Source organism: Perognathus longimembris, chromosome 14 (genome assembly GCF_023159225.1).
Source record: "Perognathus longimembris pacificus isolate PPM17 chromosome 14, ASM2315922v1, whole genome shotgun sequence".
Lineage (NCBI taxonomy): Eukaryota > Metazoa > Chordata > Mammalia > Rodentia > Heteromyidae > Perognathus > Perognathus longimembris.
Genome location: NC_063174.1, coordinates 10385711 through 10396145, shown reverse-complemented (window position 1 = coordinate 10396145; position 10435 = coordinate 10385711). Strand labels below are relative to the sequence as shown.

General features: G+C 40.1%; 1 pseudogene; it reads left to right on the top strand.

The window, feature by feature from the left end:
- The first annotated feature begins 397 nt into the window (after positions 1 to 397).
- LOC125363625 lies at positions 398 to 7298 on the top strand (annotated as a pseudogene).
- Positions 7299 to 10435: the final 3137 nt, after the last annotated feature.

Genomic DNA, 10435 nt, shown 5'->3' with positions numbered 1-10435 from the left:
AGAATATTAAATGGCATGAACATTAAGACTTAAAGGCACCAAGGAAGTGGCTAAGAAGCAGAATCCAATTGAATTGCACTACAAAATGGCGTTAAACTTGAGCAGTCAACTCCATCAAGACAACAAAGCTCCCTGTAATCCTGACTACTCAGGAGGCTGAGATCTACTTGTTTCAGTTCAAAGCAGGCCTGGGCAAGAAAATTCATGAAACTCTTATATCCATTTAACTACCAAAGAGCCAGAAGCAAACCTGTGACTCAAAGTGATATATCACCAGCCTTACGTGAAAAGCTCAGGGACAGCACCCAGGCCTAAGTTCAAGCCCTAGTACCAGAATAAAAAACAAACAAACAAATACAAGACCCATATTTACACCAAGGAGTGCCAAAGATGGCATATGAAAGCAAAAATTCCGCAGAATAAGGTATGATTAATTATTAGAGAGAAAGGTAATGAGGAACCTTCTGAGGATATGAGATCAAGACAAAAGCAGAGTATGAAGGTCTTTATCCTTTATCCCTTAGCCCAGACACATGCAAGCTCAACTCTCACTATCTAAAAGTATGCCAGGGAAAACAACAGAACTCAAAGTTGCGGGGGCGGGGGGGGGGGGGAATCATAAGGAGACAGGCAGAAATGGGCTAGAGATCCTGGTCTTTATTAACATTTATTTCATTAGCTCTAATTGCCTCATTATTATAAACATTATTATATTCATATTTGTTTCATCTCAAACTAATTTAATTGATAGAATTCTGTGTCCTTGCTATTATATGATACAATTAGCTCTCATTAGTTCACATTTCACTCATTTTCTCCTGACTGATTGCACTACATACTGATGCTTAATAATATCAATATGTAATGTAATCAGTCAGGAGTAAAATGTTGTTACAGTATCTCTAAAACTATCATACTTATCATTCTGATTGTCTTCAAAGTACCAATATTCTTTCTATAATTTCTGTCTTAATAATGTAAAATTTGGTGTTAATAATAAAATTTTAACTATACTTATTGACACATTGATTAACCACCATTTTATATAATTAGAGAACAAATTATTAATAAGTTTAGAAGACAAACTGTCATTTGCTCATGTAGCCTTTAAATCAGAGGAAAGGAAACATTATTTCCCAAGTCTTCTCTGAATCAGGTTTTTCCTTTCCTCTCCCCAGTTTTTGGAGGGTGTTTTTTTGTGTTGTTGTTGTTGTTTTTGTTGTTGTTTTTGTTGTTTTATCATCATGACCCTTCTGTAACCATGGGCTAAGATTCAAGAAAACAAGAACCTACCACTGATGCCTTTCCTGGGAGGTGGCACGGTCCCTGGAATTGTGTGCCTGCTCACTTGCCCTTTGAGTGCCTACAACAGGGGGCCTGTAATAACAGAAGCAATGCCGACATTTGTCCAACGGATTATTACGTCAGAAATGCTAAGGACTAAAAGGGAAAGAAAGGGGGCAAGAGGGGTTTTTTTGTAATCAATTTTATAAAAATCCATTGGGCTTTTAGCAGAGTCTATTTGAAAATGCCCTGCTAGTTTACTCAGATAAAATACACAGAGAAACCTTATATTCTCCTCCTGGACTATTTTAATGCTATTGCTTCAAGGGGGAATTTGTACATACATTTATAAATAAAATACTTTTTTCACCTTACCAATAATGATATCCTATGGTTCCCACTAAACTACAGATCATTCTGAGAGAAATAATGGCACAACAAACTCAACTGTATTATTCCTCAGAGCAGAGCTTCTCAACAATACATGTATTTAACAGTCTTTTCAGCTAGTCTTGAGCAAGATCATAAGGTACAAACTACATACGCACAAAACCTGAATGCCAGAAAATTTAAAGCAGCAAATGGCTTAATGGTTTTTGATTTTTGAAAAGTTCAAAACAAAAATCATTTTAAGTAATTTTTTTAAAAGAGGACAAATCTGAATTACTTTTTTTTTTCTTTTTCTTTTTCCTTTTTTTTTTTTTTTATTTTTTGCCAAACAAAATCCTACCTCAAATAATGGCCAAAGTCATTTAAATACCAGAGTTGCTATAATAATCCCTGTTTGAATCATGGTTTCCCTGAACTGGGTTAAGCCTTTAGACAGAAACTAATTGCTACAAACACTAATTTCCAAGTCCCTTTTGTTTCGCTTTGCAGGCACCTCTGGACGCAGAAGGTACCCAATTAGCAGAATTCATGGTCCTGATTGTGTATTGTGGGGCTAGTGTGCGAGCTGTATAAACACTGTTGATTACAATCCTTCTGTAATGGCTGATTTTTTGATTGCTTAATAAGGCCATCTATTCTGCATCAGGGGCCTGGCAATGCAGTCGGTGAAATCAGTCAGGTCACTGTTTTCTGGTCCGAGTATCAGGAGGAGTCTGTGATGGTAGCAGTTGACTAAAAACATAATTACAGGCTATTTAATCGCATCTGTTTCTCCACTTAACATTGTTTGTTCAAGTTAGACATAGTTAAGCAAATCAAAAGGACAATAACGGCAAAAACACTAAAAAAAATTACTATTACATGGTTAAAACTCTAGGGCTTGATATAATTACAGAAAACATAGCTTGTAGTGATTTTTTTAAGCTACTAATTTTTATTAGCTTCTATACACACATTTGTTTATTTGGTGGTTGCTAGGTGATTTTTTTAGGATTATTTTTAAAGATTCCATGTTATGTTAATAACTATTTGTCTAACAGGACTGATTTGGTGTGAAGGGTCCTACAAGGATGATATTGTTTGTTAGAATGATTTGGATGTACTCATCCAGTGTTATAATTAGCAGTCAAGTAACGCCTATCCTGTTTGGTGATTAATAACTAATCCCCTAAACACACCTTCCACTACAAAGGCTTATCTAGAAAGATGAGTCCAAGTAGCGGCACACCCAAGGGCAGAGCCAATTGCTCCGAGCTGCCCCCATCCTCTCTCTAAGTACCATACCTGTAATTTATCAATAATGTAAAACAGTTCAACAATCAAAGACATACGACTGAAAGGCACCCAGACAGCCAGAGCTGCCAACAGGCATGAAGCCCATGTTCCAGTGCCACTAGGCAGGCCATTGAATCAAGCAAGGATGGCAAATCAACACTGGGTCTCATGAAAAGAGGTAGCTGCTGTTCTTTCAGAAATGTACACTGTGTTCAGGGCTCCGTAGAGCATGCTGGTAAAATAACTGAAGCCACATCGGACGGGCATTTTATTAAATTGGACACAGTACATGTTATACAACAGCTGTCTTTTGTTAGTTGACCCAACAGAAAATGATGTCTTTTGTAACCACCCAACAAGACTATAAAAATCCAAAACCTCACAGAGAACTGAGAGCTACCCTCCACTGGCACATCGCTGAAAGGGATCCGACAGACTAGCTCTGCGTGCAGGGCTCTTAGGAAAACAGCATCTTCTCCCTCAAAGTATAGCTGTCCTTTCCAAAGAGAATGAGGGACCAAAATCCCAATGCTGATTTTAAATGAACCAAGTGAGAGCCACATTATGAAGGTGACATAATGAAAAAAATATATATATATATAAAATTGACCACAAGATTGTGTATGATTTTAAAGTAGCAAATATCTTTTTTTTTTAATTTTGACAAACTGGCACAGGAGCAAATGCCATAAAAACAATAAACAAAATCATCCTCTAATTCACCAGCTTACCCCACGATACAGTGTCATCATATGGTGTATCATGTTCGTTTTTGGTCATTACTTGTTTTGTAAATATTAAAATACTAACTGAGGGCTTACTACATATCAAGTACTGTGCTAGGTAAATGGTTTTAAGGGTAAGGCTGTAGAGAAGGGTAGAGATTTGCCTAGCAAGCTCAAGGCCATAGGTTCAATTCCTAATATCACAAAAATAATAGAACATTAAAGAAAGCAGTCTCTGGCATCAGGAGTTTGCAGTCTAGTGATGGATACAGGCAAGAGAATGAATGAATGCATGTGATCACGGCAATCCAAGATTAAGTCTACAAAGGAAATGTAAGGTCCTATTGAAATGAAATAGCCAGGCAATCTGATTCAGCAAAGGTGTCTAAGATAACCCATTTTAAACTGAGACCCACTAGACCATGCAAAGCAAAGAATTTCAGACAAACAGTGGCAGATGAGCAGGCCTGAAGTGGGAAATACATCACATCACGAGTTCAAGAGAGCAGAAGTTCTTTGTGATTGCATCACTGTTGGTAAAAGAAAAGTATCAAAGATCAGGAAAGAGAAAAGGACAGGGAAGAACTAAATCGGCCCCAGTAACCCAAGTAAGATAAGGGTTGAGTGGCCCCTGCCTACAATCCTAGTTACTCAGGAGAGCGAGGTCTGAGGATTGTGGTTTGAAGCCAGCCACGGTAGGAAGAAGACTCATCTCCATGAGTCTTTCTTTTCTCCAGTTAACTACAAAAATGCTGGAAGTGGCTCAAGTAGCAGGGTGCTAACCTTGAGCAAAAAAGCTCAGGGACAACACCCAAGGCTCTGAGTTCAAGTCCCAGGACTGGCACACAAACATGTATTAATAAGTGTAAACACACACACACACACACACACACACATACACACACACACACGCCATCAGGCAGTTTTAAGTAGGAGAGACAATGATCTGACTTGAACTTTTAAAAGGTAATCCTAGAAGAGAGTAGATCAGAAGACAAACAGAAAGCCATAGTCGTCCAGTCAGGGGGGATATCTGAAACTACCATACAGAGTAGGAATATGGAAATTATGGTGTTGATTATGAAGATGAGGTGAAATAAGCATGTTTGAGAACTGTTTTAAAGACAAAAATGGAAGGAGTCGTGCGTGTATGTGTGTTTTGTCTTCCTGACTAGATCTCCATCTCTTAGAGGGCAGAAGCCATCTTCAGACTCCTGTGGGAAATCTCTATGCCTTCTGCTCAGTTTCTCTGTGAGCCTAAAACTGTCTAAAAATATTATAGCTTTTCTATTTGGGGAAGATATTTTAAGGTGATTTATTTTCTGAAGTCAATATCAGGCATGCAACTGAAACCAGAATTCTTATCTCTTACTCTCCACTTCCACAGATTCTCCATCCCTGGGACTAGCTGGTCTGAACTGAAGAGAACTTAATATTGTTCTCATTGGGAGTATGTTAGGGGTCTAATGCATCTCAGCAATGAATCAAAAAGGGAGATGGAGCCAAAATGGGAAGTAGGACAGCAGTCACAATAAAATGGCCAGCAGTTCAACGATTACTGCCTGTGGCATACACACTTGGACCTGTACCAACTGTGGGACAGTGGTCTCTGGCAAGCAGGGCACTGTCAAGGAAAGCACGCAAGTTTATGCCAGATTCCAAATCAAGAATCAGATCAAAGTCTTGTCCTATGATGATGCCATTCTGAAGTTTCTAATTTACTTCCTGCCCTATCACAATTATCTAGAAACTAGACAATCTTTCCTAAGGTTGTACATCATGTACATCAGGAAGGGCAAAGGGAAGGAAAGGCATTCATTCAAGGAAAGCTAATTGCAGTCTTTCTATGGCCAAGCAATAGGAGCACAAGACACAGTAAAAAGCAAAAGTCCCTGCCTTCAAGGAGCTTAGGTTCTAGTAAGGGAAAGATGGGAAATGAAATAAATTAGCACCTTAAATTAGAAAGAAAAACATACCATTTTGTGAAGAAAGAAAAACATGCTACAAAGAATAACAAACCAGGATAATCCAGTTTGTCTAGAGTATGGGGTTTATGGTAGAGAGGGAGATATAAAGGACATATGAAGGTCTATGGTATAAACAGAGATATAAAGGTATAAAGGAGCTATGACTCTAGAGGCTAAGACTCTAGGACTGTTGGCATGACCCAAGGGATAGAAAGCCTACCCAGCAAGCACCAGGCCCCAAGTTCAAACTCTACGACTGCAGAAAGAAACACCAATAAATATGGGGTGTAAGACCCCTGAATCAAAGGATAGGGATTTAAAACAATAGGGCTGATTCTGTTCTTTGAGAAGCTACTGACCAGAGCCGCCCATAGTTCACTTCCTGAGCACCTAGTGGCTCTGGACAGCGTCCTGGATAGCAGGTGTCTGAAGGCCCAAAGAGCCGCAGCTCATCTTAGTCCTCTTCCCTGCTGAAGGTAATGGACAGTGATGATTTCCTTGGTGACCCCCCCCAAAAGTGCTGTCCCCCCTCTGCGGCAGCAGCATCTCCTATAGCTTGTTAAGACATAAATTCAATGCTCTCAAATCATCAGATGGCATCTACAAAGGACACCCCAAGGTTATTGCTTACAAATAGCACTTCATTTTATTGGACTCAGTTTTCAAGCAAACATAGAGCTAAATGGTAACTACACAGTGGCTAGAAAGCCTTGTAGTTTACTCTACAGGCAAAGCTGCAGACACCTTACCTAGAGGGAACAACAATATTGGCCTGGGAGAGCTCGGAAGCAAGAAAGATGCAGAACTTACCTGCTGGATAAGAAGACGGAAATAAGGGCAGTGGCAGAACTAAATGGCCACTGACTGGATAGCAACAGTCCTTTCATTTCAGTGATTCCAATGGCAACTGTAAATTCAATGTAATGTCATTAAAATAACTAATGCTTATAATAACGGCACTACTCCTCAAGGAAAGGCTCCATTATGCTCAGCGTCCTCTTACTGATGACTAGCTCCACTGAAAACTTTTAAGTGATGCTCAGAGGGGTAATCTTTAGTTATCTAGACAGCTAGCGTTTAAGTTCATGCCTGCAATGAATCCTAGTTACTCAGGATGCTGAGATCTGAGAAGCATGGCTTGAAGCCAGCCTGAGCAGGAAAGCTTGTGAATGAACCATCCAAAAGGTTCATCTTCAATGAACCATCCAAAAACACCAAAAGGGAAGGTGTGGCTCAAACTGTAGAGTGCCAGTCTTGAGCAAAAAAAAAGCCAAGGAACAAGTCAGTCAGGAAGCTGCGCCTCTGCCATGGCTTTTAAAAACACCTGTGGCGCTGGAGAGGGCGATTCACGGGGTTCGGATCCCCTCACCAGCCACAGCGTGAAGTCTCTGGAGAAAGTCTGTGCTGACCTGGTCTGAGGCACCAGGGAAAAGAATCTCCACGTGGAAGGCCCAGTGCGCCTTGCATACCTACCAAGACTTTGAGAATCACTACAAGAAAAACGCTTGTGGTGAAGGCTCTAAGACATGGGGCCGCTTCCAGACGAGGGTCCACAAGGCGACTGAGTGACTTACACAGCCCTCCTGAGATGGTCCAGCAGGTCACTGCCACCAGTATCCAGCCGGGAGTGGAGGTGGAGGGCACCATTGCAGATTAGCCTAAGTCGAATATTTTTAATAAATAGGCTTCCTGCTTAAAAAAAAATGGCAAGTGAGAGTGCAAGATCCTGAGTTCAAGCCCCAACACTAATGCACACATGTGCACATGCACACACACACAAAGTGAACACTTAAAACATGTTTCTCAGAAATATCCAAGAAAGTCTTAAATGACAATGGAAAGTATACTGGGAAGGAAATTGGCACTTAGCAACTGCTTATGACAAACGCCTGTGTGATGGGAGGAATGATTAAGCCCTTGAAGACCGTGATTTAGCTGTGATTCATGGCTCAAAGCTGAAGCACCGGGTAACCTTTCACCCTGTTGTATATGAAATCTCCTATACAGAAATGTCTTCCCTTAAAACTGTCTCCCCTAAGAATCAACAAACTGCCACAGGAGCACATCCCTCCCCTACGATCTGCCCTCAGAAGTTGGAGAGTTTAACAATTCACCTTAAGTGGTTATAATTCTGAACTTCAATATTCTTGGAAAAGGAATGTCATACGACATTGTATTTTTTTTCCAAGAAATTGTTTAATCTATATAAGTTATTTGACTCGGTCATTAGCGATCTTTGTGCCAAGATAGCTCCTAATCAAATTCTGGCAGAATATAAGTGCCATTGAAAAGAAAGCATACAGATCTTTCTTCTGAGAAGTACGTATTTTTCTTTCTGGTTGAGCAATGTTATGCAACAAATGCTTCCAACTGGCTTTCTATCAAAGAAAATCATTAAAGATGAAATGCTCTAAGGGACATGATCATAGGAGCCTGAGATGCTTGTAAGTAATTACATTCATGCTGATAATTAGAAGAAATAGTCTGTGCAGTGGATATAGTACAATCACCTTTCACCACTGGTCTTGGATTTGATTTCTCCAAGGAATGCCAAGAAAAGCCTTTATTTAGCTGTAGTTTACACTTCCCTCAAAACCACTTATTTTGTAATATAAAAAGGAGAAAAAAAGAGAATGGCACCTTGACATTTTAACTGCTTTGTTTTTAATGAAAATTTTCTTCTTTGAACTGAATATAAAACAGGAATGGGCAGGAAGCCAGTAGATGCTTATTTATCACCTAATAGCCTTACATGTTCTAAAATTCCTTAACCTAGCTTTGCAAGTTTTCCCCATTAGATATCTGTACTAGCTTGTATGCCAGGCATCTACAAATGAAAGCATTGCTTCACATCCAACACAGCAGCACACACGTTTACACAGGCCAGTGTATACTCACGGGCTTGGGACCAGCTCCCAATGCTCAGATCTAAATAATAAAATGTTCCTCCCACGCTGTCACTAGGTCAATGTACATACAGGGCTACAGTAATTTATCACAATTGCTGTTTCTCCCCCAACAGCACATTGACTGTGGTGAACTCAGAATAAAATTGACAGTAATTCTCTCTCCTTTTTTTTTTTTATTTTACAGTGAATCTGTTGCCTGTAATCACAGAGGATGAAGATTTGTTCTAATTTCACTTCTTAATCAAATGGACGTCCGAAGAGTGGAGAGGGCACTAAACCAAAGAGACACTTCTAGGTCCTCAGCCTGTCTAAAATGGTAATCCTATTACCCTCCCCCTGTTCCTTGCAAGCTATTCTTCTAGTGCTGCTTTCTCCTCCCCATTTCCTTGCCTCGCCTCGGGCTGCCTGCCCGAGTGACACAAGGCCCTACCAGACCCTTTTCTTATCCTAGCTTTTCTCCCTAGAAGGAGGCACATCTTTTCTTGAAATCAAATAAGCCTACATTTCAACCCAGGTACTAGTCATCTAATATGCGGCCTCAGGCCTCAGTCTCCAGGTCCATGTGATGATTAAGTGAGAAATCAGAAAGCCTTGCTACACACAAAGAGATTGCAGGGGACACAGGGGACATAAATATCTTTTCTTCCCCCGATAAGGTTCATGGCTAAGGCCTCTATGACAACAGACAGATTAACAAGAGAAAAGCAGACAGCCTAAAAATATATTTCCTGTAAATTTCATGTGACTTAAGAGCTTTCAGATTCGTGCAAAACTGTTTGGTGTAAGTGAACTGAACACCTCACAGGGGGAAAGGGAAAGGGGGAGGAGGGGGGAGGGGGAGGAGGGACGAGGTAACAAACAGTACAAGTAATGTATCCAATGCCTAACGTATGAATGAAACTGTAACCTCTCTGTACATCAGTTTGATAATAAAAATTTGAAAAATAAAAAAGAGCTTTCAGAAAATAAGAGCCAAGAAAACAGACAAGCCTGTGGATTTTTGTGGTTTTGTTAGATGAAGAGGTGAATATTCATGGAAAAAATACAACTGGACACAAGGGATGTGATCTAAAGTTAAATAAATTCTGTGGGATATCTCTGTAATCTTATCTGAGTGTATGGGAAACAGTGTGTACTGGTATTAGAATTAGGAAATTCAAAGGGAATACCAAAATTGAGAGACAAAGGGTAAAATACGAGAAACAACAACAAAAGCAATACTTGCAAAACTGTTTGGTGTAAGTGAACTGAACACCTCAGGGGGGGACAGGGGGAGGGGGGAGGGAGGTATGAGGGACAAGGTAACAAACAGTACAAGAAATGTATCCAATGCCTAACGTGTGAAACTGTAACCTCTCGGTACATCAGTTTTATAATAAAAACTTTAAAAATACAAAAAATAAAAATAATAAATTCTGTGGGAATTTAGTAAGTCTGTCAGATTCCTCTTGCCGTTTCTATTTTGGCTCCTTTTCCTGGACCTAGGAAATGTATTTCTTTTTTATTATATCCGTTCTAGGCTTGAACTTAGAGCCAGGGTGTTGTCCCTGACCTTTTTTGCTCAAGACTAGCACTCTACCACTTGAGCCACACCTCCACTTCTGGCCTTTTGATAGTTAATTGCCAATAAGAGTCTCATGGACTTTCCTGCCCAGGTTGGCTTCAAATGGCAATCCTTAGATCTCAGCCCCCTGACTAGCTAGGATTACAGGCTTGAGCCACTGGCACCAGGCTGGATTTCTTAAATAAAGACCTTAGGAGGGAAAGGGAAGAATAACCTCTGATTTCTGCTGTGTGTCCAAACGATATGGCATACTTTGGGATGGTATGTCCTGAACAATCATGGACTTGATGAGTGTGTGTTCCTACTCTTTCTCATCTTTCT